This window comes from Panthera tigris, chromosome E1 (genome assembly GCF_018350195.1).
Source record: "Panthera tigris isolate Pti1 chromosome E1, P.tigris_Pti1_mat1.1, whole genome shotgun sequence".
Lineage (NCBI taxonomy): Eukaryota > Metazoa > Chordata > Mammalia > Carnivora > Felidae > Panthera > Panthera tigris.
The window spans coordinates 9,997,053-10,024,559 of NC_056673.1; the positions used below are offsets into that span (position 1 = coordinate 9,997,053).

General features: G+C 41.2%; 1 protein-coding gene across 12 annotated transcripts in view; it reads right to left on the minus strand.

Annotated features, from left to right (window-relative positions):
* The window catches only part of SPECC1 (sperm antigen with calponin homology and coiled-coil domains 1), a 270,257-nt gene that overhangs the window by 221,138 nt on the left and 21,612 nt on the right, over window positions 1–27,507 (minus strand). For 3 of the 12 annotated variants that reach the window (XM_042966214.1, XM_042966223.1, XM_042966225.1), the window contains exon 1: window positions 5,582–5,641. The exons of 2 other annotated variants lie outside the window; for them this stretch is intronic. The gene's annotated coding sequence lies outside the window, so the exon portion shown is untranslated. Of the gene's footprint in view, window positions 1–5,581; window positions 5,653–6,302; window positions 6,428–7,004; window positions 7,074–27,507 lie in introns of those variants that run through there. 7 more of the 12 variants (XM_042966215.1, XM_042966216.1, XM_042966221.1 and 4 more) reach the window with 6 other exon arrangements.

Consider the following 27,507-nt stretch of genomic DNA (forward strand, 5'->3'; position numbering starts at 1 on the left):
AGGTTCCTAATGGTTGGATGTGGGGGGGGGGGGCCATGAGGGGGGTTGGGAGGGGTCCCCACCTGTGCTTTTCTTAGACCAGCCTCCCTCTACTCACCCCCTCCTGAGCACCCATGTAAATGGGCCTCTCATCTATTATTCTCCTTATTTGGTAGCTTCACAGCAACGCTCATGATCCGTGATGAGTAATTGGCTAGTGTGTTTGCTGCTCCCACGGGGCTGGCACCGTCCCTCTCTGGCTCACCCTGGTCTCTGCGGGGCCTAGAGCACTGCCTAGCTGGGACTAGGCATGGGGTATCTGCCGGGCAAATATCTGGATGAATGGCCATCATGAAGGTTGGATGAACCTTTTTAAAACAGCGATAAGGAACACAGATGAAAGGAAGGGGAGAGGCATGGTGTGTCGGGGCTGGGGTCTATGAGCCACCCAAGTGGGCACCCCTTGAACGCAGCGTGAAAATAGGGATGGGACAGGACCGGAGCTGCTTAGAGGTCAGAACTCGTCAATGAAGCACCTTTCCCTCTGTGCCTCTTGGGTTGAGTTTTCTCAACAAGTTCCTTGCTTCTTTTCCTAAAACATAAGTTAAAACCTGTAAAGAATGTGAAAACACTGCCACTCAAATGTTCACTCTTCCTAAAATTTGTCGTGTACTTTCCCAACTGTAGGCCTCTATACCTGGGGTTCTGCTCCCTAAAATTTTGCCTGTGGGCCTGGAAAAATGCCTGTCTATCTATCTATTTATCTATCTACCTATCTATCTATTTTGCACAAATAAGAGACAAATACAGGGGCGCCTGGCTGGCTCAGTATGTTAAGCATCTGTCTTCAGCTCAGGTCATGATCTCGTGGTTTGTGAGTTTGAGCCCCATGTCAGGCTGTGTGCTGACAGCTCAGAGTCTGGAGCCTGCTTTGGATTCTGTGTCTCCCCCTCTCACTCTGCCACTCCCCCGCTCACATTCTGTCTCTCTCAAAAATAAACATTAAAAAAAATTTTAATAGACACAGATTTATAGAAGAGTTCAAACATAGAAATGTATGTAGCAGAAGGTGAAAGAGACCTTGCCCTTAATTCCACTTCCCATAGCAAGCAGCTTGATATCATATATCCATTACTTTTTTAAGATGAATTTTTATATACATGCAAATAAAATTAGGGAGTTTAGATCTTTTAATGTAAATAACGAAATTTTACAGGTAGATATGATTATACTGTATATGTTTACTTGAAAACATGTACCGTATTTTTCTGAGATACATTCAAGGTTATTTTACACTTTGGTAATTTGGTAAAATTGTACAAAAAGCTTTATTAATTCTTGTTCCTTGTATTTGATTGCCTATGCCCATCTCCATACGTTCTCTTTGATGCTGGATGCTCTGTTTTCAACTTTTGCCAATCTGTCACAGGGGAAATATTGCATAGTATTCGAATTTGTGTTTCCATGATTCTTTTTTTTTAAGGTTTATTTATTTATTTTGAGAGACAGCCTGAGTGGGGAAGGGGCAGAGAGGGAGACAGAATCCCAAGCAGGTTCTGCACTGTCATCACAGAGCCCGATGCAGGGCTTGAACTCATGCAACCATAAGATCATGACCTAAGCTGAAACCAAGAGTCGGTCGCTTAACTGACTGAGCCACCCAGGTGCCCCTGTGTTTCCATGATTCTTACTGAGGTTGAACATTATATGTTTACTGGTCAACTGTATTTCTTCTTCTGTGAATTGCTTGTTTATAAAAATAAATATAATTTGCCTATTTACAAATTGTCCTTGCCCATGTTTTCTTTACGTATTTGTCTTTCTCCAATTGATTTGTAGGAATTCTTTTTTTTAATGTTTATTTATTTTTTTTTTTATTTTTACATTTATTTTAAGAGAGTGAGAAAAAGCATATGTGTGCACGCAAGAGCAGGGAAGGGGCAGAGAGAGAGGGAGACAGAGGATCTGAAGGGAGCTCTGCACTGACAGCAGAGAGCCCAATGTGGGGCTCAAACTCACGAACTGTGAAATTACGACCTGAGCCAAAGTCGGACGTTTAACCAACTGAGCCACACAGGCACCCCTGGGAATTCTTTTTTTTTTTTTTTTAATTTTTTTTTTTTTTAACGTTTATTTTTTTTGAGACAGAGAGAGACAGAGCATGAAGGGGGGAGGGGCAGAGAGAGAGGGAGACACAGAATCGGAAACAGGCTCCAGGCTCCGAGCCATCAGCCCAGAGCCCGACGCGGGGCTCGAACTCACGGACCGCGAGATCGTGACCTGAGCTGAAGTCGGACGCTTAACCGACTGCGCCACCCAGGCGCCCCTGGGAATTCTTTTTTTATAATGGGTAGTAATCCTCTGTGGTATGTGTGTTGCATATATCACTCTGTCACTTGCCCGTCTTTCAGTGTATCAGTTCCTTAACGTATAGAGAGTCGAACGTTCTTTCTCTGTCTCCCAAGATTACATGAAAGTTTGTCTTAAGCCATATAGGAAAAGAATGACACATTTGTCTCTATATAAGAAGAAGATATAATATACCTTTGTGTCCATAAAATACATATATGTATGCCTCAAATACTTTCTATATGTATCTTTACACATCAATTACTGTTTCCAGTGGTTTTCTTTAATTTACCTTTTATTTCCTCACCCCAACAACCCATGGAGTACACACTACCTATCACTAACCCCATTTTACAAGTAAGACTGAGGGACACATAAGTTAGGACTCAGCGCCTGCCTCCTGAGCCCACACCCTTAATACTTCATTTGGACTCCACACAACTTATCCTCTCTATATATCACAAAAGCAACGGTAATTAATACCATGTGATAATGGCACAGAAACAGCAACTATAAATAAAACAGATAATATAGAAAAATCTTTTTAAAAAGCTTAAGGCATGAAAAGACAAAACTATAAAATACTAGAGAACACAAAGATTTATCATAAATGATATTGGAAACACTGGCACTATTTTAAGTCAGTCTAAATCCACTTTTCACATCATCCACCAAAGTAAAAACTAGAAGGAAAAAAAAAATCCTTTAAAAGAGGATAACATCTCTAAAGTAAGAAGAATCCGGGGGAAAAAATGGACAGTTTGGGCTATGTAAAAACGTTAAACGGCTACATTTTTTTAAAATTCATTTTTAAAAAGTAACCAAATAGTCTGGGGAAAAGAACTGCCAAAATTATGGTGAATAAGTCTTATCAAAAACCTATGTAAATCAGCAAAACAAAAAATGAAGCAAAACAGATGAGCAAAACAGAAAGTACAACTTATAAACAAACACATGAAAAAACCATTCAGCCTAATTATGTTAAAAGAAATGCAACATTACAAAGGGCCTCTGTTTTGCCTATTTTTTAAATGATATTGCCCTTGATGGAATGCATGAAATCAAACGGGCACTCTCACACAGAGTGTTGATACAAAGTTATGCAGTAACATACACCAAGCATCATTAAAATAAATGTTCATGCCCGTTTACCTAGTAATCCTATGTCTGAGCATCTATTCTACAGATATGATCCAGAAACCTGGGGAAAATCACATGGCCAAGATAGTTACTGAAGTATTGGGTTGTTTTGTTTTGTTTTGTTTTTAAGATTTTATTTTTAAGTAATCTGTACCCTCAACCTGGGGCTTGAACTCACAACCTCGGGATCAAGAGTTGCGAGCTCTACTGACCGAGCCATCCAGGCACCCCTAAAGCATTATTCATTACAGGAAGAAAACAGAGAAAGAAAGAAAGAAAGAAAGAAAGAAAGAAAGAAAGAAAGAAAGAAAGAAAGGAAGGAAGGAAGGAAGGAAGGAAGGAAGGAAGGAAGGAAGAAAGAAAGAAAGAAAGAAAGAAAGAAAGAAAGAAAGAAAGAAAGAGAAAAGCAACCCAATTTTTAAGAACAGGGAATAGTTAAGTAATTTATGGAACAATCACCTACTAGAACATTATACCCCTTAAAAATAATTTTGAAACGAATAACATTTTAAAAACCCTATGCTATAATATCTAATGGTACAACTACAAAGAAATATAGAAGTTTTAAGTTGTTTCAGGGTGTGGGATTGAGTCATGAGTTTCTCTAATTTCTAAATTTACTATGGATTTAGAAGGACCGAGTCCCAGTCCTGGCTGTACCTCTTCCACCCACCAGTCATTCTGACCTCGCCCCAGTTACAAAACCTTTCTATGCCTCAGTTTCCTTGCCTGTAACAATGAAGATCGTAAATGTAGCCATTTCACGGGAGTGTTTTGAGAATCGGATGAGACGATACTTGGGAAGAACTTGACTGCTGTACCTCGCACACGTAAGCAGGCAGAAATGTTATTTTTATCATATAAAAAAAAGGTAACATGTTTGCAGGGGGAAATCATTGAAATGAGGAAGCTATTTCACAGGCAGGGTCTATTTTCATTTGGAAGTTTAGTATGGTTAATTTCGTACTCCCTCTGCTTCTGCGGCTTTTTCCTGCTCAGACTACACTTACATGTAAACCCACGTGGTGAAGGGAAGATTAAAGGAAATGAAACCTCTACTCACAACCAGAACCATGTAAAAATATATAGTCCGTGGAGCTCAGTTGGAAAGGAACAAAACCGAGCCATGTTTGGGGAGTTCTGTAGTAGAAGCAGAGAACGTGTGTCTTTTTTACTTTTCTGTTCTAATGACAGGGAAAAATCACATTGTTTGAGTAAACTTAAAATGTCAACTTCCTGCATGACTGAGCTCAATATTTTAGCTCAGAAATTGGGCTCAGTGGGAAAAGGGGGGGGGCCCTAAAAACTTCATTTCTAGAAAATACAGTGGTGAAGAGATGTTTCAAAGTAGCCTGTGCTTTGGCCGGGGCTGGGGCGGGGCCGGGAGTGATGGGGGGGGGGGTGGGGTGGTGGTTAGTGCAAAATACTGTCTAAACAGAAACCATATAATAAGTAACTTCGTAGAAAAGCCTCTTGTCTTTGTCATATCTTTGAAGTTCTGCCATCTAGGCCTCATAAGCACAATGTCTGGCTCAGATATTAAGCACCGGGACATTATCAGGCCCTCTGCAAGATGGGAGGGCGCCCTCCACAGTGCTCATCTTCATGGGGAGAAGGCTCTAGAACCTTCCGGGGGGCTAAGAACCAGTCAAGTGGGTGCTTCTCTCCACGGGACTTCCCACATTAGTGACAAGAATGCACAGAAGTAGCCCTATTCACCTTGGTTGTGAAAAAAGATCACCACACTGCTAGTAATTAGTACCCACAGAGAGGGTTTCTTTTCCCAAAAAACTCTACACATTAACTTAAAGTCAGCACTAATCATCCTCACTTTGCAAGATGAAAAACGTGACAGGCAGCGAAAAAAGTCTATTTTTTCAAGATGTCAGAAGATGAGTTTTCAAATTCGTTTTTAGCTCAAAGAAGCAGGTATGTAGCATTAAGTTACCTAGCCCATGAATCACCAAAAAATGTATTAATCACGCCTTCGTTATATCAGGATTCACTGGGTGTATTAGACATACCTAAGGCAGAAGAACCTCTTCCCCCAGATACAGCTATCCTTCTAAGATTTTCCAGCCCCATCTTAAATAATAACCAACTCTGTACTTACTGCAAAGGCTCTCGCTTCTCGCGCCTCCTGGGAGCTGCTGACCTCAATCAGCAAGCCAGCCGCACTATTCTGGGGTCTGGTGCTGGCCAGGGAGGAAAACCACACTCAAGGGGCCCGGGCAGTGAGCATTTGAGCAATGCTTCACTCAGGAAGCAGGCGGTTCTCTGCTCTCCAGGGCTTCTGACGGCCTCTCCCCTCTCCCTCTCCCTCCCTCCCTCTGTCTCTCACAATCTCTCTCCCTTTTCTCTCTCTCTCTCTCTGACTCTCATACACACACAGAGTGCAAAATCATTTCTATCCTACTGGTTCCTGAATACTTACTTTGTACCTCTCAAAAACATAATGATTTAAAGATATAGGCGTGCGCGCGCACACACACACACACACACACACACACACACACACACTCACACAGATATAGGCTGACAAATTTCTGGCTGTTTCCCGAGATAATCAAACAGAAAAAAAAAACAAAAAAAAAACAACCCAGGCTGTCTTCAAAGGTGAGTTTGCCCTGAAGCCTCAGGGCCCCTCACTTGCCATAACCTGAGGGCTGTAGAATGTTCTAAGGGGGGTGGGGAAGTCAGGTTATGATCCAGAAGCATTTCAAAGCCGGCAGCTCTAATGAGCGGACTTGAAGCTTGCTCAGAGATAAAGCATCTAAACCTCCAAGCCCCCCTGTCACTTGTCATTTCTTTCTTCATTCTAAAGATTTCCATACCTAATTTTGAATTCCGAGAGCTCCAGAATTATCTGAACATGCTCACAAAACCTGAGGTCCACGAATCCTGCTGCTACAGATGGCCCCGTGATGATGAGATTGCCCGTAACACCATGGAAGAAATTCTGTGGAGGTAAATCAGCAAAGTGTGTTATATCTACCCTCACCGAGAACTGCAGTCATCAGGGCCGGGCTGAGCTTAGTCACTGCTGGAGTTAGCTGGAGTTTAATTGCTATTATACCAGATAATAGGTGTGAAAAGCAGCCCCCTAGCTCTTTCTTGGCAGAGGAAGTTTTCAGAGCCTCACTGAGGCTGAATGCCCCGGGGTGCACTGTAATGCCACACCCCCCATATGCAGACGTTGCCTTTCTAATGACAGATCACAGTAAGGAGCTGTGGTCAGGCAGTTTAGAGCTGGCCTTCCCCTGTAAGAGCTGTTATTACAACTGTGGCCCCGTGCCACTCTGGCAAACACTGCTGCCTTTGGTGGCCCTCCCTCTTTGCCTTAAAGAAATCAAGAGACAATGCATGGGACCTGCTCTCACTGAAGAATATCCATCCTCCTGGGGGTTGGGGGAATAAAGGTACCTAACTCATGGGGTTGGGGGCACCATGGCCCAGACACAGGAGGTGGTAGTGGATGGGACTCTACGAGTGATGAAACTCCAACTCAGCCTCGTTCAAGCAAAATGGCAACTTACTGGCTTGACTAACTGGAAAGTCTAGGGATGAATTCAAGCTGGCTTCAGGCCAGGAGACCTGGAGGTTCAAACGTCATCGGGACTTTCTTTTCATCACCTTTCAGCTCAGCTTCCCTAGGTTCCATTCCTTCAAACAGCGATGCTCTTAGGACGGGAAAGGCTTTCCTAGAGGCATTCCATGATAAAGATTCCAAGTCTTTAGCATTCAAGACCTTGGGAGAGAGGCACTCCTCAGAAAGGAAACTTAACGTTGACAACACTGTCCAGAAAGACCTGGGTGACTGACAGCCCCACGAGTTATAAGAAGAGCAGTTGCCAAAAGCAAAAAAAAAACCACACACACACACAAAAAAAACAAAAAAAACCCCAAATGCTACACAGGCAAAAAGATACAAACTAGTGCCCCGGATTAAGCCATTCATGTGATTGTGTCTTACTTCCCCAATTTGATTGTAAATCTATTAATAGAAGGATGTACACAAAGTATTAAGAGTGGTTATCTCTGATATTGTGGGTCATTTATTTTTTAAACTCACACTGTATCTTCTAAATTTTCTAAAAATAGGGGCACCTGGGTAGTTCAGTCAGTTGGGCATCAGTTCAGCTTAGTCATGATTTCACTGTTTGTGGGTTGCAGCCCCGCATCAGACTCTGTGCTGACCGCTCGGAGCCTGGAGCCTGCCTCAGATTCTGTGTCTCCCTCTCTCTCTGCCCCTCCCCTGCTCACACTCTGTCTCTCTCTCTCTCAAAAATAAAAATAAAACCTTTAAAATTTTTTAATTTTCTAAAAATAATAAAAATTATTAAATTGTATAATAACACAATACATTTTAAGTTTATTTATTTATTAATTTAAAATATCTGCATGCTAAACAAATCCTGCTTACAAGCAAAAATATATATAGAATATCTATGAATAAATCTGGTAAGAAAATTACAGTCACGCCCCACCCAAATCTATAACATTTTACTGAACAACAGAAGAGAGGACTGGATGAAAAAATATACCATGATATTCCACTTAAATATTCATTCTCCACAAAATAATTGTATAAATGTATTATAGTTCCAATAAAAATTCTAATAGGGTTAAGAGGTGTGAAAATGCTCTATATTTCTTTTTTTTTTAAACTTTATTTATTTTGAGAAAGAACGTGTACAAATGGGGGAAGGGCAGAAGGAGGGAGAGAGAGAGAATCCTAAGCAGGGTCCACACTCACCACTAAGCCCATTGCAGAGCTCGATCCCACAACCATGAGATCGTGACTTGAGCCAAAATTGAGTCAGACACATAACCGACTGAGCCACCCACGTGCCCCAAGAATTTTGATTAAAATAAAGATCGCATTACTAATCTGAGGATAAAGAATGGATTGTTTTTAAAAATGGTATTGGGAAATTTGGTTCATCATTTGGGGAAAAAAAAGAAAAGACTCCTACCTCACACCGTATACCCAAATGAATTCTGATAAACATTTAAGTGGAGGAAAAAAATAAAAAGAAGCATTATAAGAAGTAGAAGAGAGGAGACTGTATCTGAACCTGAACAAGGTGAGAAAGGCCTCTGAGTCCACACACAAAGGCAGAATACATAAAAAAGAAACAGATTTGACTTTGAAGATAAAAATCTTTGGGGCACCTGGGTGGCTCAGTCAGTAAAGCAACCTACTCTTCATTTAGGCTCAGGTCATGATGTCACAGTTCATGGGTTTGAGCCCCACGTCAGGCTCTGTGCTGACACTGTGGAGCCTGCATGAGATTCTTTCTCTCTTCCCCTTTCTCTGTTCCTCCCTAACTTGTGCTCTCTCTCTCTCCCTCTCAAAATAAACAAAAAAAATATTTTAAGGGATGCCTGGGTGGCTCAGTCGGTTGAGCATCTGACTTCGGCTCAAGTCATGATCTCATGGTTTGTGGGTTCAAGCCCCACGTTGGGCTGTGTGCTGACAGCTCGGGGCCTGGACCCTGTGTCAGATTCTGTGTCTCCCTCTCTCTCTCTCTGCCCCTCCCCTGCTCACACTCTGTGTCTTTCTCTCTCTTTCTCTTTCAAAAATAAATAAACATTAAAAATAATTAATTAGGGGCGCCTGGGTGGCTCAGTCGGTTGAGCGGCCGACTTCGGCTCAGGTCACGATTTCGCAGTCCGTGAGTTCAAGCCCCGCGTCAGACTCTGTGCTGACAGCTCGGAGCCTGGAGCCTGTTTCGGATTCTGTGTCTCCCTCTCTCTGACCCTCCCCGTTCATGCTCTGTCTCTCTCTGTCTCAAAAATAAATAAACGTCAAAAAAACTTTTTTTAATTAAATAAATAAATAAATAAATATTTAAAAAACCAACCTCTGTTAATAACAAAAATCCTGTAAATAAAACATAAATGCCAATGACAAGATGAGACAAACATCTCTGCATGACCTTTGTTTCAGTTATTCTATTTGTAGGAATGTATCCTAAGAAAATAATCATGAATATATACAAAACTGTATGCATGGCAATTATGAGTTTATCCTTGATTATAACAATGACAACAAAGGAAATAATTAAAAGTCTAATTGATTAGATTATTGTAGGTAGATCCATGCAATTAAACATTATGCAGCCATTAAAAGCGATACTATATCTATGGGGCGCCTGGGTGGCTCAGCTGGTTAAGCATCTGGCTTCAGCTCAGGTCATGATCTTGCAGTTCGCGGGTTCGAGCCCCGCGTTGGGCTCTGTGCTGACAGCTCAGAGCCTGGAGCCTGCTTTGGATTCTGTGTCTCCCTCTCTCTGCCCCTCTCCTGCTCATGCTCTGTCTCTCTCTCTCTAAAATAAATAAGCATTAAAAATTTTTTTTTAAAATATTCCTTATGATGTAAATGTAAAAATCCTTAATAAAATACCAACAAACCAAATCTAGCAACACATATAAGGACTATACACCATGATCAAGTGGGATTTATCCCAGGAATTCAAAGTTGGTCCAACCTGTGACAACCAACCAATGTAATACACCATATTGATAAAATAAAGGACAAAACCACAGGATTGTGCACGAATAGGTACAGAAAAAGCACTTGATAAAATCCAATACACTTTCATAATAAAAATACGTAACAAACTAGGAATAAAAAGGAGACTCCTCAACTTGACAAAGGCCAAACTACAAACATCACACTTAATGATGTAAACCTAAAAACAAAACAAAACAACAAACAAAAAAAAAATTGTGCAAACCTGAAATACTTCCTCTAAGATCAGAAACAAGATAAAGATGTCTCTGCTCTCACCACTTCTGGTCAACATTATAGCAGCAGAGTCTTTAGCCAGGGAAATTAGGCAATAAAAAGAAAGGCACCAGATCAGTAAGAAAATTATAACTATACCTATTATCTCATGATCATATATGCAGAAAAATCTCCAAAAAAATCTACAACAAAACACAGCTAATAAACCTGTTTGGCAAAGTTGTAGGATTCAAGATCATTATACATAAATCATTTTCATTTCTATATACTTGCAGTGAACAATCCAAAATATTAAGAAAACAATTCTATTTATAATAGCACCAAAAGGAATAAAATACTTAGAAATGTATTTAATAAGATATATGCAATAGTTGTACACGAAAAACTATGAAATATTGAAAAAAATTAAAGAAGTCTTAAATGGACAGACATCTCATGTGCATGTATTATAAGATGGCAATACTCCTCGAATTGATCTACAGATTCAACACAATCCCTATCAAAATCCCACCTGCTCTTTTTGCAGAAATTGATAAGCTAATTCTTTAACTCGTATGGAAATGCAAGGGACTCAGAATAATCAAAACAATCTTGAAAAGAACCAAGTTGGAAGATTCATACTTCCAAATTTTCAAACTTACTAGAAAACTATAGCAATCAACACTGTGTGGTACTGACACAAGGAGAGACATAAGCAGGTCAATGACACAGAATTGAGAGTCCATAAAGGAACCAATGCATTTACGGAAGTTGATTTTTGACAAGAATGCTGAGACCATTCAATTTGTCTTTTCAACAGATGATGCTGGGGCAACTGGATATCCATATACAGAAGAATGAAAGTAGATTCCTATCTCATACCACATACAAAAATTACCTCTAAAATGTAACAGGTAAAAATATAAAAATCTTAGAAGAAAACATTAAGTGTAAAACTTCATGACCCTGGATTGGCAATGTTTTCTCAGATATTAAACACAAGCAACAAACCAAAAAGTCTATAAATTAGACTTGATAAAAAAAAAAAACCTTTTGTGCTTCAGAGGGCAGTGAAAATATAACCCACATAGTGGAAGAAAATGTTTGCAAATCATATGTCTGTTAAGGATCTATTATCCAGAATATATAAAGAACTCTTACAACTCAATAATAAAAGGACAAATAACTAAAAATGGGCAAAGGATTCAGACAGACATTTCTTCAAAGAGAATATAAAATATACAAATGGTGGGGCACCCGGGTGGCTCAGTCAGTTAAGAGTCTGACTTCGGCTCAGGTCATGATCTTGTAGTTCATGGGTTCAAGCCCCATATCGGGCTCTGTGCTGACAGCTCTCTCTCAAAAATAAATAAACATTAAAAAATTTTTTTTTAAAAACCACACACTTGGGGCACCTGGGTGGCTCAGTCGGTTGAACATCCGACTTCGGCTCAGGTCATGATCTCATGGTTCATGAGTTCGAGCCCTGTGTCAGACTCTGCTGACAGCTCAGAGCCTGGAGCCTACTTCAGATTCTGTGTCTCCCTCTCTCTCTGCACCCACCCCACTCATGCTCTCTCTCTCTCTCAAAAATAAATAAACGTTAAAAAAAATTTTTTTAAATGGGGGTGCGTAGGTGGCTCAGTCAGTTAAGCACCCAACTCTTAATTTTGGTTCACATCATTGATCTCACAGTCTGTGGGATCGAGCCCTCTGTCAGGCTCTGCTCTGACAGTGTGCAACCCTCCTGGGGTTCTCTCTCCCCCTCTCTCACTGTCCCTCCCTCACTTATGCACATGCATGCTCTCTGCCTCTCAAAATAAATAAACTTTTTGAAAAATGACTGTTCTTGGCACTCCTGTTGAAGATCAGTAGGCTATATATGCATGAACTTAACGTCTCAGGTCTCTGTTCTATTCTATTGGTTTATACATCTGTCTTTATGTCAGTACCATGCTGTTTTGATTACTGTAGCTTTCTTATATATATATATATATTTAATTTTTTTAATGTTTATTTACTTTTGAGAGGGAGGGGAGGGGCAGAAAGAGGGAGACACAGAATCCAAAGCAGGCTCCAGGCTCTGAGCTGTCAGCACAGAGCCCAACATGGGGCTCAAACTCATGAACCACAGGATCATGACCTGAGCCAAAGTCGGACATCTAACTGATTGAGCCACCCAGGGTCCCTGTTTTTGTATATTTTTAAACCAGGAAGTGTGATGTCCCCAGCTTTGTTCTTCTTTCTCTGGATTGATTTGGCTATTCGTGTTTTCTTTGTGGTTCCATATGAATTTTAGAATTGTTTTTTCTATTTCTACAACAAATACCATTGGGATTCTAATAGGGTTTGAAATGAATCTGTAATGGGGAAAGGACAGTTTCTTCAGTAAATGGTGTTGAGAAAACTAGATAGCCACATGCAAAAGAATGAAACTGAACCCTTGTACCATAGATAAAATCAACTCAAAATGGGTTAAAGAATTAAACATAAGACCTGAAACTCTAACACGCCTAGAAAAAACAAGGCAAAAAACCTTCATGACATTGGTCTTGGTAATGATTTCATCAATATGACACTAAAGCCACAAGCAACAAACACAAAAATAATCACAACCACATCAAACTAAAAAGGCTTCTGCACAGCAAAGGGAAATAATCAACAAAGTAAAAAGGCAACCTATAGAATGGGAGAGAATATTTGCAAACCATAAATCTGATAAGGGGTTCATCTCCAAAATAGACAAGGAACTCCTACAACTCAATAGTGAAGAACAAAAACAGAAAACCTAATAACTGATTAAAAGATGGGCTAAGGACTTGAATAGACGTTTCTTCAAAGACACACAAATAGCCAACAGATATGTAAGAAAATGATCAACATCACTAATCATCAGGGAAACATAAATCCTAATCTCAGTGAGATATCTCACTTCACACCTGCTGTGATAGCTATTATAAAAAACATGAAAGACAAGTGTTGGTGAGGATGTGGAAAAGTTGGAACTCTTGTACATTACTGGTGAGAACACAAAAATGGTTCTGCCAGTATGGAATAGTATATGGAGGTTCCTCAAAAATTAAAACTAGAACTACCATATGATCCAACAATTCCACGTCTGGGTATTTATCCAAAAGAACTGAAATCAGACTCTTTAAGACATATTAGTACTCTCATGTTCATTGTGGCACTATTCACAATAGCGAAGATGTGGAAACAACCTGAATGTCCATTGACAGATGAATGGATGAAGAAGATGTGAGATACACACACACACACGCGCGCGCGCGCACACACACGCACACACACACACACACACACACTGGAATCCTATTTAGCTTTCAAAAGAAGGAAATTCTGCAATATTTAACAAGCTGGATGAAACGTGAGGACATTCTGCTAAGTGAAATAAAGGAGTCACAGAAAGACAAAAACTGCATGATTCTCCTTACCTGAGGTATCTAGAACAGTCAAATTCATAGAATCAAAAAGTGGAATGGTGGTTGCCAGGGGCCGGGGGAAAGGGGAAATGGGAAGTTACCAATCAATGAGCATAAAGTCTTAGCCAAGCAAGATGAATAAACTCTAGACGTCTGCTATACAATACTGTACCTATAGGCAACAACAATACTGTATACACTTAAAAATTTGCTAAGAGGTTAGATCTCATGTTAAATTCTCTTATCACAATAAGTAAAATTCAAAAAATAAAATAAATTACAAAAAAGGGTTATCTCCGGTTCGTAGTATTAACTGCCATTATGCTTTAAAGATTTTTCTACACTGGTTGCAATGAACACATAACAGGTTTACAATTTAAAAAATACTATTTAGGGGCGGGCGCCTGGGTGTCTCCATCAGTTAAGCATCCAACTTTGGCTCAGGTCACGATCTCACATTTCGTGGATTCGAGTTCCGCATTGGGCTTTCCCTCTCAGCACAGAGCCCACTTCAGATCCTCTGTGAACCACCCCCCCACCACCGCTCTCTCAAAAATAAACAAACAAAAAATTAAAAATAAATAAGTAATATTATTTAGGCATAAGAACTATTATCTATCACGAGAGCATTAGACGCTATTTGTGACTGATGGCTTATATTGCAGAAACTAAGCTCATTTGATGCAAAGAAGATTTGTGTGTGTGTGTGACCCAAAGACTTCTTTTTTGAGAGAGAGAGAGAGAGAGAGACCTCGCGTGAGCAGGGGAGGGGGGCAGAGGGAGAGAGAATCCCAAGCAGGCTCCATGCTCTGCGTGAAGCCCAGTGCAGGGCTCAATCCCACGACCCTGGGATCACGACCTGAGCTGAAATCAAGAGTTGGACGCTCAACCGACTGGGCCACCCAGGTGTTCTAAGACTTCCTTAATTGTAGAAATAATTAAACCCCGGATGACACATCCTTTGCAAGGACTGAAATCTCTACTCCTGGACTGTCTAGGAAAGAACAGGGTCAGACGATGGGCTACAATGGCACGCTGAGGAATTCATTTGCACAGAGGCTGGGCAGTGTCAGGGTGGTCTAGCTCCAAGAGCTGGACGGAGGAGTCCGGACCAATGCTGAAGGAAACCTCTGTGCAGGCTGAGCTCCTAAGTGCCTCCGTGGGAAACCCGCCAGCTCTCTACAGAACAGAATTTCCTAAACCTTAGCCAAAAATTGAAGCCTAAAAATGCGCTGTTTTGCTCTTGCAAAATAAATTTATCAACTCTAAAAATAACTAGGACAAAGCCAAAAGATGAAAGCCACTCTGAATGGGTTTCAAACAGATGTGTGACAAATTTTTGCAAAGACTGTCAGGAGTCAGATCCTCAGGACTCTTGCATTAGCCGGGAGGTACCCAAGAGAATCTGTTATTATTATTTTTTAATGTTTATTTATTTCTGAGAAAGAGAGCATGAATGAGGGAGGGGCAGAGAGAGAGAGGGACAGAGGATCCAAAGCGGGCTCTGTGCTGACAGCAGCAAACCCAACCCTGGGGTTCGGATTCATGAACCATGAGCTCATGACCCGAGCCGAAGTCAGAGGCTCAACCGACTGAGCCACCCAGGTGCCCCCAAGAGAATCTGTTATGATGCAGGGTGAAAGGACACGCTCCCAGGGCAAAGGTGGTGAAGATCTTCATGGGTCTCTAAGCTTCATCCAGCAGCAGCAGGTCAGTGCTTATTACTGGAAAATGAGTATAAATAGCAAGTGTTTATCTGATGAGTCGGTAGATCGTAATGAACGTGCTAGTCCACTAAATACAATCTGAAACTTGACATCTGCATGTAGTATCGAAATATATTGCACTTCTTTGTAAATATCTATAAAGCCTGACCATAAACACTCATTCTGACTAAGAGGAACTTGACTTCTATGTTAACCTAACCATCTCTTTAGAGGACTTTTTAATTTCGTTCTAAAACATAGCATTTCACTGTGAGAAATTACACAGAGAGAAGTAATTATGGAGGGAGACACATTGCCCCGGGAAAGTGGTGGTTAGTGAAGTTGGCCTTCTTATGAGCCGCGAGGCAAGGGTCATCACATCCTTCCCAAGAGAACATAAAGGGGAGGCCCTTTCTGTAAACGCACAGTTGGGACCAAGAAGTTTGTTGGCTTACAAGTTACCATACGCTATGTTTTCTTTTTTTCATAGTTGTATGTTTTTTTGTTTATGTTTATTTACTGATTCCTTTTGAGAGAGAGAGAGAGGGCAAGAAGGAGAGGGGCAGAGAGAGAGAGGGAGAGAGAATCCCAAGCAGGCCCCACACTGTCAGCCTGGAGCCCCACACAGGGTTCAAACTCCCGAACTGAGAGATGACGACCTAAGCCGAAGTTGGACACTTAACCGACTGAGCCACCAGGTGCCCCTGATACATTTTTGTTTGTTTGTTTGTTTGTTTGTTTGTTTGTTTTTTAAGAAAAGCCCTGCTGTAGGGGTGCCTATAGTCAGTCAGTTATGCTTTGACTCTCGGTTTCGGCTCAGGTCGTGATCTCACGGTTTCATGAGTTCCAGCCCTGAGCCTGCTTGGGATTCTCTCTCTCATGCCCTCTCTCTCCACCCCTCCCCCGCTCACACTGGCTCTCTCTCTCTCAAAATAAACAAACTTAAATTAAAAAATAAATTAAAGAAAATCCTTTAAAAAAAAAACAAAAAAGGGGCGCCTGAGTGGCTCAGTCGGTTAAGCGGCCGACTTCGGCTCAGGTCATGATCTCGCGGTCCATGAGTTCGAGCCCCGCATCGGGCTCTGTGCTGACAGCTCAGAGCCTGGAGCCTGTTTCAGATTCTGTGTCTCCCTCTCTCTGACCCTCTCCCGTTCATGCTTTGTCTCTCTCTGTCTCAAAAATAAATAAACGTTAAAAAATATTTTTAAAAACAAAACAAAAAAACAACACTGCTGTAGCACCGGGTTGATTCACATGCCTGAATCCTGAGACATCACATCGCCACGAGGTGAGTCTGGCTCCAGAGATGGACCTCCCCCCACACCCCCCATGGTCTCCCCTCCTCAGCACTGACCACCTTCTGCTTCTAGGGATACACCTGCCACCCACACTGCACTTCCCTCCTGGGCTGTGTGAAAATGCTGAGTGAGGCTATGCATATGTTTGAATTTGTTTAATTAGCCAGGAATAGGGAAGCAGCGACTCTTTTGGTTTCCAAGCAGATGTTAAACTAATTTTGGGAAAGAACAAGAGCCCCAGAGAGTCTGAAGAATGACTCAGCTTCAGTCCCTCACAAGTTCCGTGGCACCTGGGGACATGTCTCTCCGTGGACTCTCCTGCCATCAGGATTCCGAATCTGCAAGAGCCCTCCCAGACCTCCGGCTGCTCTTCCCCCAGTCGTCTCGCTACCACAATCCCTCCCAGCCTGGTCTGCTCCCCAGTCTCAGGTTCCCCTCCTCCCCTGCCAGACTCACATCGCCCCCACCCCCACCCATTCTGAACCCCAAGATCCTTCCACCATGCTCCTCACCAGTCCCTGGATGCCTTTACCGCGGCCCTGCTTAGTCAGCCACCAGTCAGGGGCTGCTATGTTCCCAGCCTGGGTCTCCCAAGGGAACTATAAAGACAGAACTCGCCCGAGGCCACGTGGCCCTTGGTATCCCCGAGCCACTGATGTGTTTCACTCTAACTGGCTTCTCGCGGAGCCTTCCAAAAAAGCATTTATTTTAAGAACATCTCGGTCAAGTTTAATTCAGAAAGGGAGGGTCACTAGCTTGACTGTGAGCACAGGTCAGGCACTATTCTCCAAGTCAGCCGTATCATTAACAAAGCTGATCTCTGATCTCCATCAGCCTGATTCCTGAACTATATTTGTGATGGCAGGGGTGGGGAAGAATGATGCCGACAATTCTTTTCCACACCCCCAGCAACACCCTTTGACCTCTGGTCCCACCTTCCTCTGTGTGCGGGAAGGGAAAACTAGATAGCCTTCCCTAAATCCACAGAAAGTGGAAGGAAGAAATGAATACAGTTAGAAGCAGCAGTTAATGAAACGAAAACATTTTTTAGAATGGTCTTGAAGATTAAAAAAAACTAAAATTAAAAACAAGAAAGAGGACGTAATTACATACATGGCTTTGTAAAACTAGGCGAAACAGATAATTTTCCAGGAAAACACAGATTACCGAAATTAACTCAAGAAGAAACAGTCCCATAGAAAAAGGGCAAAGGATAAGAAAAGGCAATTCACAAAAGGAAAAATACTATAAACATGAAAAGATGCTTAGCCTACCTAGCATCCAACAAACACAAACTAAAGCAATAACATATTTTTAAAAGTCCATTGCATGGACAAATATATTTGCAAGGGATAAGAGCGTTAGCAAAAATGTAGGAAATACACACTTGCGCACAGTTGTGCGTGTGGCTCCTTGGATGCAGCTGGGAGTAGAGATTGTAAAGAGGGACTTCTCATATTTTACTCTACTTCTATATTTGAATTTTCATAAAAATATGTTTTTTTGTATTATACCTGAAATTTTATTTTTTTAATTAATTTATTTTTTTAATGTTTGTTTATTTTTGAGAGAGAGAGGGAGAGCGAGCGAGTGGGGGAGGTGCAGTGAGAGACCGGGACAGAGGATCCAAAGCGGGCTCTGTGCTGACAGAAAATGGTAATTTGAGATAAGGCCATAGGTTGTAAAATAGTTTATGGGTCTGAAACATAGTAAGTAAGAAAAGGAGAAAGAGAAAAATAAGCAGCAAAGTGCAGACTGGATACGATATAGAAAACCACACGGGGCGCCTGGATGGCTCAGTCGGTTGAGCCTCCGACTTCGGCTCAGGTCATGATCTCCCAGTTCGTGAGTTCGAGCCCCACGTCGGGCTCTGTGCTGACAGCTCAGAGCCTGGAGCCTGCTCCGGACTCTGCGTCTCCCTCTCTCTCCGCCCCTCCCCAACTCACTCTCTGTGTCTCTGTGTCTCTCAAAAAATGAATAAACGTTAAAAAGAAAAAAAAAAAAAAAGACGAAAACCACACATGCGAAAATATTAGCTCCCTCAGGGCAAAAACTCTGTTCCATTCACTGCATATCCCTCTGACACAGCATGCCCAGCACGGAACACTTAGTAAATGTTTGTTGAGTGAATAAAAGAAAAATGGGACTAAAGAATATCAAAATGTACTCTGGGAATTTCAAGTTTAAAAGGAACAAATGAAACAACTTTGTTCACATATATTTCAACAATTTGAAATGTAAAATTATTTTGGGGGTGCCTGGGTGGCTCAGTCGGTTGAGCATCCGACTTCAGCTCAGGTCATGATCTCACGGTTCATGAGTTCGAGCCCCACATCGGGCTCTGTGCTGACAGCTCAGAGCCCGGAGCCTGCTTTGGATTCTGTGTCCCCCACTCTGTCTCTGCCCCACCCCTGCTTGTGCTCTCTCTCTTTCAAAAATGAATAAACATAAAAAAATTTTTTTAATTATTTTTGCTGAAATCCTGTTATACTCAATATAACCATTAAGTTGGGATTTATGCTTGTACTGGTCACTTTTCTGCAGCTGACCTTAAAAGAATCCCCAATTAAAAGAATGTGGGGGCGTCTGGGTGGCTCAGTCAATTAAGCTTCTGACTCTTGATTTCCATTCAGATCATGATCTCAAGGTTTGTGAATTCGAGCCCTGAGTTGGGCTCTGTGCTGACAGCATGGAGCCTGCTTGGGATTCTCTCACTCTCTGCCTCTTTCCCACACGTATGCATATTCCCTCTCTCTCTCTCTCTCTCTCTCTCTCTCTCTCTCTCTCAAAAATAAATAAACTTTAAAAAAAGTAAGGTTAAAAAAAAAGAATGTGCTTCATCTTGATTAGTCTGGTTACTGTATTTTCACGATGTTTTCATAATATTCATGAGCTGGTATTTATATTTGTTAAAATTAACAATTTTCACCTTTTTCTATTTTGTAGCATTATGTAAGTTCAGGAAAGTTAATAAAGCAAAGTGGCTCACTGAAATGGAAAAGTTGGGTTGAGAGTGATATAAATAGAACTCTTAACAATGATAAGGATCATGATCGAATGGACTCAAATGCAAGATAGAGAGATCTCTGCCCTCTGTGTCAAGGGGTATGCCATATAGGCTGTTAAAAAGGGGAAGCGCAGGGGCACCTGAGTGGCTCGGTCGGCTGGGCATCTATCTGCCTCTTGGTTTAGGCTCAGGTCATGACCTCATGGTTCCCACCTTGGGCTCTGTGTTGACAGTGCAAAGCCTGCTTGGGATTCTCTGTCTCCCTCTCTCCCTGCCCCTCCTGCTCTCTCTCGCTCTCTCTCTCTCAGAATAAATAAATAACCATTTTTAAAAAGGGAAGTGCAAATAAGAGGTGTAACGGCAAAGACTGAAAAATTGGAATTTATTGGGCCATTCATCCATTTGCTCCTGAGGCTAGAGCACTTTATTGTTTTCGGGAAGCTGCTGGAACGGTAGCAGTAAACCATGTTGTGCCTTCCACGTTGCCATCAAAGTGCAATGGCCTCTTTGGTAAACCAACCAAGTTCTTCCTCAAGGGCAGAATAATGTATCTCAGTGCCAAACTGAATCATTCATCACCAAAGGAAAAGACTGAAACTACCAAGGCGTCATTTAAAGTTGCACTCCTCAGACATAAAACACACGCAGACACACACTAAGGAAATGTTGTTGTTGTTGTTGTTGTTGTTGTTGTTGTTGTTGTTTTTTAAGAACAGCCCCAAGGTTAATGATACATGTTTTGGTCAGAAAGAAAATAGAACAAGATATTAGCGAAATTCCTCTATCAAATAACACACTGAACACCAAGGAATACCAATGGCAGGCCATACGGAAGAGGAATTGTGAGCTTGAGTGAGAGAATTGTGAGCTGGCGTGAGATCTGAGGCAGATAATTTCAATTTACCATTGACTGAAACCTCTGAGCAGGGTATGAATCAGTACCTTTCATGTCTGAGGCTCATATTCGAGGGCTAAGGTCCTCAGTGGAGAGGGACCCAGGGACCTGCGCTGACGGAGGACCTGGTATGAGTCCAGCCAGGAAGAAAAGGAGCTGTTACACACAGTGTAACTGAACACCAATCTACACCGCCGCTCTTTTTCTCGCAGGAGGGCTGCTGATCTGAATAATCTGATCTTCATTTAGTACTGAAAAAAGGGATAAACATTTTGAATCAAACTACAGCCATGGACAATCTGTCTTTTCAATGTGAGGTGGGACGCCGAGTACCAGGGTTTGCTTTCCACTCGAATATACAGGCTGTTAAGGGGAAAGGCACTCACATGGGCATTAGAAATGAGGAACAATATAAAACTGTTTCCTCATGGCATCGAGAGTGCCGGTAAAGACCATTTCTGTGATCTCAAATGACTGGCTGACATCGTACGTGTCAGAAATCAATATTTAGAGCAGCCTGAATCTTCGCCGAAATGTCACGATTTCTTTTGAACGCTCAAATGTGAGGGTAACTTGATAGGATCAAACTGCAATGCAAGTACCTAAGTCGCCATGAGTTTGACCTCCCCAGCAGTTGGCAGTTTTCATTACAAATTAAATAAATTTGGGGCACCTGGGTGGCTCAGTTGATTGAGCGTCTGACTTTAGCTCAGGCCATGATCTCACAGTTCGTGGGTTCCGGCCTCGCGTCGGGCTCTGTGCCGACAGCTCGGAGCCTGGAGCCTGCTTCGGATTCTAGGTCTCCCTCTCTCTCTGCCCCTCCCCCACTTGCTCTCCCTGTCTCTCTCAAAAATACATAAACATTAAAATAATTTTTTAGACAAATTAAATAAAATTTTCATATGTTGTTGCATATTTGAAAATGACACTGAAATGTTGCAAAGCAATATAAACAAGCATTTTTGTGATGGCTGAACCCTCTCCTGCATGAGAGATAGGAGATAAAGCTGGAAAGCGAGATAGGGATCAGACCTCAAACAGCTTTGCCTGCACTGCTGAGGTGTTTGAACTTGGTAACCCCTAGTCTGTGAGGACAATTTAAGCAGAGACGCAAAACGATCAGAATCCCATTTTAGAATGACTGCTCTGATGGCAGTGTGGAGGACAAATACAAGGGAGTAGAGCCGGAAGCAAGGAACCTGTTAACAGGCAATTTTAACAGTTCAGACGAGAAATAACAAATCTAAGAGAGTGACAATAAAATTCAAAAGAGGCTGAATCAAAAGATACCTAAATGGAAATAACAGGACTTGATCACCAGTCGGATTAGGATTCGGATTCAGGGGAGGAAGAGGGAGTTTCCTGGTTTGGGCACAACTTGCTGAGATTTACCTTGTGTACTACTTCTCTATCACTGCGTAACAAATTACCCACAGTTTAGCAGCTTAGAACAACCAATGTTTATTACCTCACAGTTTTTGTAGGTTAGGAATCTAGGAAGGGTTCAGCTGGGTTGTTCTAGTTCAAGGCCTCTCATGAGGTCGCAATCAAAATGTCAGCTGGGGCCATGTCACCCGAAGGCTTGACTGGGGCTGGAGTTCCAAGGAGTTCACTCACATGCTTAGCAAGTAAGTGCTGGTTGTTGGCAGGAGAGGTCAGTTCCTTTCCAAGTGAACCCCCTTACAGGGCTGCTTAAACATCCTTCTCATGGCACTTGGGTTCCCTCAGACCAAGTGATCCAAGAAACAGAGAGCAAGGAGGAAGCCACAATATCCCTAATAACCCTGAAGTCTCAGACCACCATTTCTGCCTTATTTCATTCATGAGAAGAAGGTCCACTAAGCCTAGCCCACATTCAAGGATAGGGGAAGTAAGCTCTGCCTCTTGAAAGGAAAGATATAATGAGTGGATGTATTTTAAAATCATCACATCACATAAGTGGACAATGAGTTCAATTCATGCTGAATTGGAAATGCTTAAGACATTCAGTGGAAGTGTCCAGCAGGGGGATGAACATATCCCTACAGAGTCATTGTTCAATTTAGCAAGAATAAAGTATAGTGGCACCTTGGCGGCTCAGCCGGTTGAGTATCTGACTCTTGATTTTGGTTCAGATCATGATCCCAGGGTTGTGGGGTCTTCTGTGTTGGGCTACATGCTGAGCATGGAGTCTGTTTAAGATTCTCTCCCCACCCCCCTCTCTCTCTCTCAAAAATAAAACTTTAAAAAAAATTTTAAAGAATAAAGTTTATAGAGTGACAGAGTTAGAGGGTCACAGAATTAAGGAGAAAATGAAAGATAAAGGAAGCAGGGTCAGCCTAAGTTCACCATGAAAGGAAGTCAACAGTTAGAGATCAGAGTAGGGGATTTTCGTGGGCAAAGGTGACAAAGGTCTTGGTAGAATCCCTTGTCCATTGACTGGGGCCAGAGGAAGGACCTCTTTACTTGAGAGAGAAAGAAAAGAGGAGAGAATGGGTGCTATCTAGTGTGCTCCTGTCTCCAGGGAAAATAGATAAGCAACACACCATATGTTAGAAATATAGATGTGACCCCTTGAGGAACATATCTCAAATCAGTTTGTTATCCCAGCCTCCCTACCTTCTCATGTTGTAGGAAGATCCCTGCTATGTCTCCCTGGCCTGTTGTAGGCTTGTCATTCTGACTTACCTGCTTTCCTCTTCCCGAACCTCTCACAAACCCTACTCCTCCCTGGGGATGGCATCTGATTGGGCTGCTTCTCAAACAAGTATGACTTCAGCTTGTCCTCAGAATCTCCCCTTTGAGAAGTACCCATCAGTAGCCCTGACGGACTTGGTATCCTGGAGCCCTGCCCTGCTCCCAGTCTGCGGCCTAGAAGGATCCCTGCCTGGATCCCTAGTGGTATGGATGAGATGTTAAAATGTCTCTGAATCGTAGTCGGTCATATTCCTCAGTGTGGAACAGGTGAAACTGTGCTAGCGTTGGTGTTTCTGAACTGGAACTCCACTTTAGCGCCTAGATTCTTTGATGTAGTGCCTTCCAGCTCTACTAAGATTTGTTTTAAGATGATGTTAAACACAAATGTAGTTCCTTTTCTGCTTTTAATGACCTCAGCAAAATTCGACCGACAGTAGATGAACATTGAACCATGACAATTCATGGAAAGGAATGCGGGGACACCAGCAAGTCCCCATTTTAGCCATTACCATGGCGACAACGTGCACGGATGGCTATTTAAAGGGGCCGTTCTTCGAAACGCCTTATTAGGCCCAAGATATTAAAACTAATGAAATCATGGAGAAATTTCTTATTTTTGCAGTTTTAACGAAGAAGGTGTTAAGCTAGTAATACTTTAGCTACTATTTTTAAAGCAACGACTATAGGTCAAACACTTTTCTAGGATTTGTTGCTTCAGTTGTCACATTTGATTCTCAAAAAGCCACGGGAGGCCAGGTATTATTTTTTCTCCTCAGGGCAGCTGAGGAAACTAGGGATCGGAAAGGTCAGGTAATTTGCTCCGGCTCACACAGCTGCCGTGTAGAAAACCTGAGATTTGTGTGGGATCTCACCTAAGTCCAGGCTTTTTCCATTATCCCACATCACCCCTCTAATAAATGGTAACAAGTTGTAAGTATGACGACATTGGCCTCTTACTGGATATTGCCCGCAAGGTCATTCACTATCATACCACCCTGCTTTATTTTCTCCATAATAACTGATTACAACCTGGAATTTTATTATTTATTGCCTGTCTTCTCACTAGATCATAAACTCAATGAGAGCAGGTTCCTTGTCTCTTTCATTTCCCACTGGCCACCAGTACCTAGAATTTTTATCTAGCATACAGCAGGTAATCAGGAAGTGTTTGTTGAATTAAAAAAATGAATGAAAAAGTTCAAAGGAAGAAAAAGCACTAAAACAAATGCTTATATAAACATTATGTTTTTTTTTAAAAAAAAGAATTTGACAAGTTTAAGGGAGAATTTAAATTATGATTGCTTTAAAGAAATGTCCAACTGCTTATTTGGGAAATGCTGTGCTATATTTTCCCATACACTATTTCAGTAAAGCAGTCAGCAAACCTATAAGATCATAATAACAATAACATTTCTATAATTCTGAAATTGTGCTTATAAAGTTCCTCTTTACCAGCTCATGCATACATTAATCTAAAAATTAGTAGTAACTTTTTTTTTTCCTGAAGAATACCCACGGCCAGTTTAACTAAGGGAGGATAAAGCTTCCCATATGAGCTTGAGTTAGTGTCAACATATTCCAGAACAAAAAAAATCCTAATTTCCTCTGCCAATCCTGCAAATTTATTTCCTATATCACTGGGGGGCCAGAGTAAGAGAATGTAGAATGACCAACCAAAAGTCCTTACTTTTATCGGCAAAATCAACCCAAAGCACATAAATAAATATGTGTCCTAACACTGAATTAGCAGAAGAATCATGTAAAACATCTTGCTATGAAGATACTACTAAATTCATCAACATGATTTCTCTCTGAGGTAATTCTATTGAATTAGTATTAAAAAAAATTGTAGGCCTAAATTTTTGAAAGTTTGATACTAGTACATGAATAGACAAAGAGATCAACAGAATCGACAAACCACGAATTAGGCCCAACTACATATGATTTTAATTTAATATATGAATAAATATATTCATATATATTTAATGAATTTAATATATGATAAAGGAATATATATATATTTAATATATGATAAGGAATTTAATATATGATAAAACTGATATTCCACAGGAAAGGATGAATGTATTCAATAAACAGTATGAGACATTTGGACAGGCATCTGGAAAAAACAGAGTTGGACACCCTCCTTTACTCTTTATACCAAAAATGATTCCAGCAATACCAAATATTTTAAAGAAAAAAACTAAAATAATTAGCAGAAGAAAATGCAAGAGAATCTTTAAAGTCATAATATGGAAGATCTTTTAATTTATAATATGAAAACTCAGAAGCTATTAAAACATCAACTACATACAAGCCAAATACCTAAAACATGACAGAAACACAGTTAAACAAACACCACTGAATGAACTGAGAAAAAACCAGTTTACTCATATCCAGATAAAGAGTAAATTTTCCTATACACAAGGGTACCTTAAAACCCAAGAAGAAAACCACCAATAATCCAAAATAGAAATGTGCAAAAGTAATGAACAGACAGTTCACAGAAAATACAAATGGCTCATCGACACATAAAATGCTGTATCTCACTTTTAATAAAAGAAATGCAAATTAAAACTATAAACATATTTTACCTATCAGCATGGCAAAAATTTGAAACGTTTGTTACACATCACTGTGATGGTGACTGTGTGAGAAAATTGACACTTTCACTTTTAGTTAATAGGATGTGTACTGATAACATCTATGGAGGGCAATAGAGCAATATTCATGAAATTGACAAATGTGTATGTCCTATGACAAGGCAATTCCACTCTAGAAATGTATTCTACAGATTTATTCTTTTTGGGGCTGAGACCTGGGGAACAGGGAACAGAGGCAGAAAGGAGATGTCTTTTCACCTATATCTCCTTTTGAACATGTTGAATTTTATATACGGTTCTGTTACTTTTTCACAAAATGAAAATTTTAAGCTGTGTTCTTTTTTTTTTTTTTTAAGTCATGTTTATTTACTTTCTCCTTCGGTTAAAGCCAAAATGGAGAAGGAAATTAACCTATGAAGGAAGTAGAGAATGGCCTCACCCCTGGGCAACAGATACAAAGACTATCTTCCAGAGACAAGAATTCACTGAACAAAATTGAGGAAGGATTACAAGAATTGATACTTCTCTAGATCTTGAGCAAGTTAGAGATTTCTCTGAACTGAGTGAGAGGCAGAAGCAAGGACTATCCTCCTGAGGTCCCTGCTCCCCCACCTGAGGAAAGATATGGTGGAAATGAGGCATCACAGAAGAGCTCATAAGACAATAGTAGATGAAAAGGACATAAATAGAGGAAAAGAGTTAACACCATCACATTATGAACAAATGTTCCATGAGGAAGAGCAAGAAGTGAAACCAAAATGCTAAAAAAGTCAGTGAAATAGAAGACTCATTTGAGGAAATGGAATAGAAGAAAACAAGGATGAAAGTGATTAGAAAGGTGCTAAATATGGAAGATAAAGATGTGGCATCCACATAATTGCTAATTCTGAATTAAATAATTTTCAATCCACGAGCTGAAAAATCAGGAAGAGTGCAATCAAAACAGGACATATCCTAGCAAAGTTAAAGGGTGCTTAAGGGCAAAGAAATAACTGCCAATAATGAAGCAGAAGCAACAGATTACCCCTATAATCGGGAGGCAAGTTAGACTCTGCAATTTCCTCCAGTCTTCTCCACAACGTTAGATGACAGAAGACAAAGGAGCAACGCCAGCGGAGTGTTGAATGAAAGAAGGGACTCAAGAATTCTTTCCCAAGTTAGAATGTCACGCATATTTAAGGGAAACAAAAAACAGAACTCAAAGATTATAGCACTCAAGAATCCTTTGGAAAAATGCAGTCATAGTCCAGCCAATTAAAAGTTAAATGTGGGGCGCCAGGGCGGCTCAATCGGTTGAGTGTCCAGCTCTTGCTCTCAGCTCAGGTCATGATCCCAGGATCATGGGATTGAGCCCTCCTGCCCAGCATGGAGCCTGGAGCCTGTTGGAGATTCTCTCTCTCCCTCTGCCCCTCTCCCCTGCTAACACTTGCTGCTCTCTCTCTCTAAAATAAATACAATTTTTTTAATTAAAAAAAAAACCCTAGACGTAAATAATGTGCTCATTAAGGGAAAGTTCACTGCGTGAAACCACACTGGTCCCATCTAGTGACACATGGTATTCTTGCAAGAAGCCAACTCATCTCTTCTTTCCACTGATGTCCCCTACAGTCCACTCTCAACATGGCAGACACAGTGACCATGTACCACCTTCAACAGACCCCTCCAGTGGCTCCCCATCTCA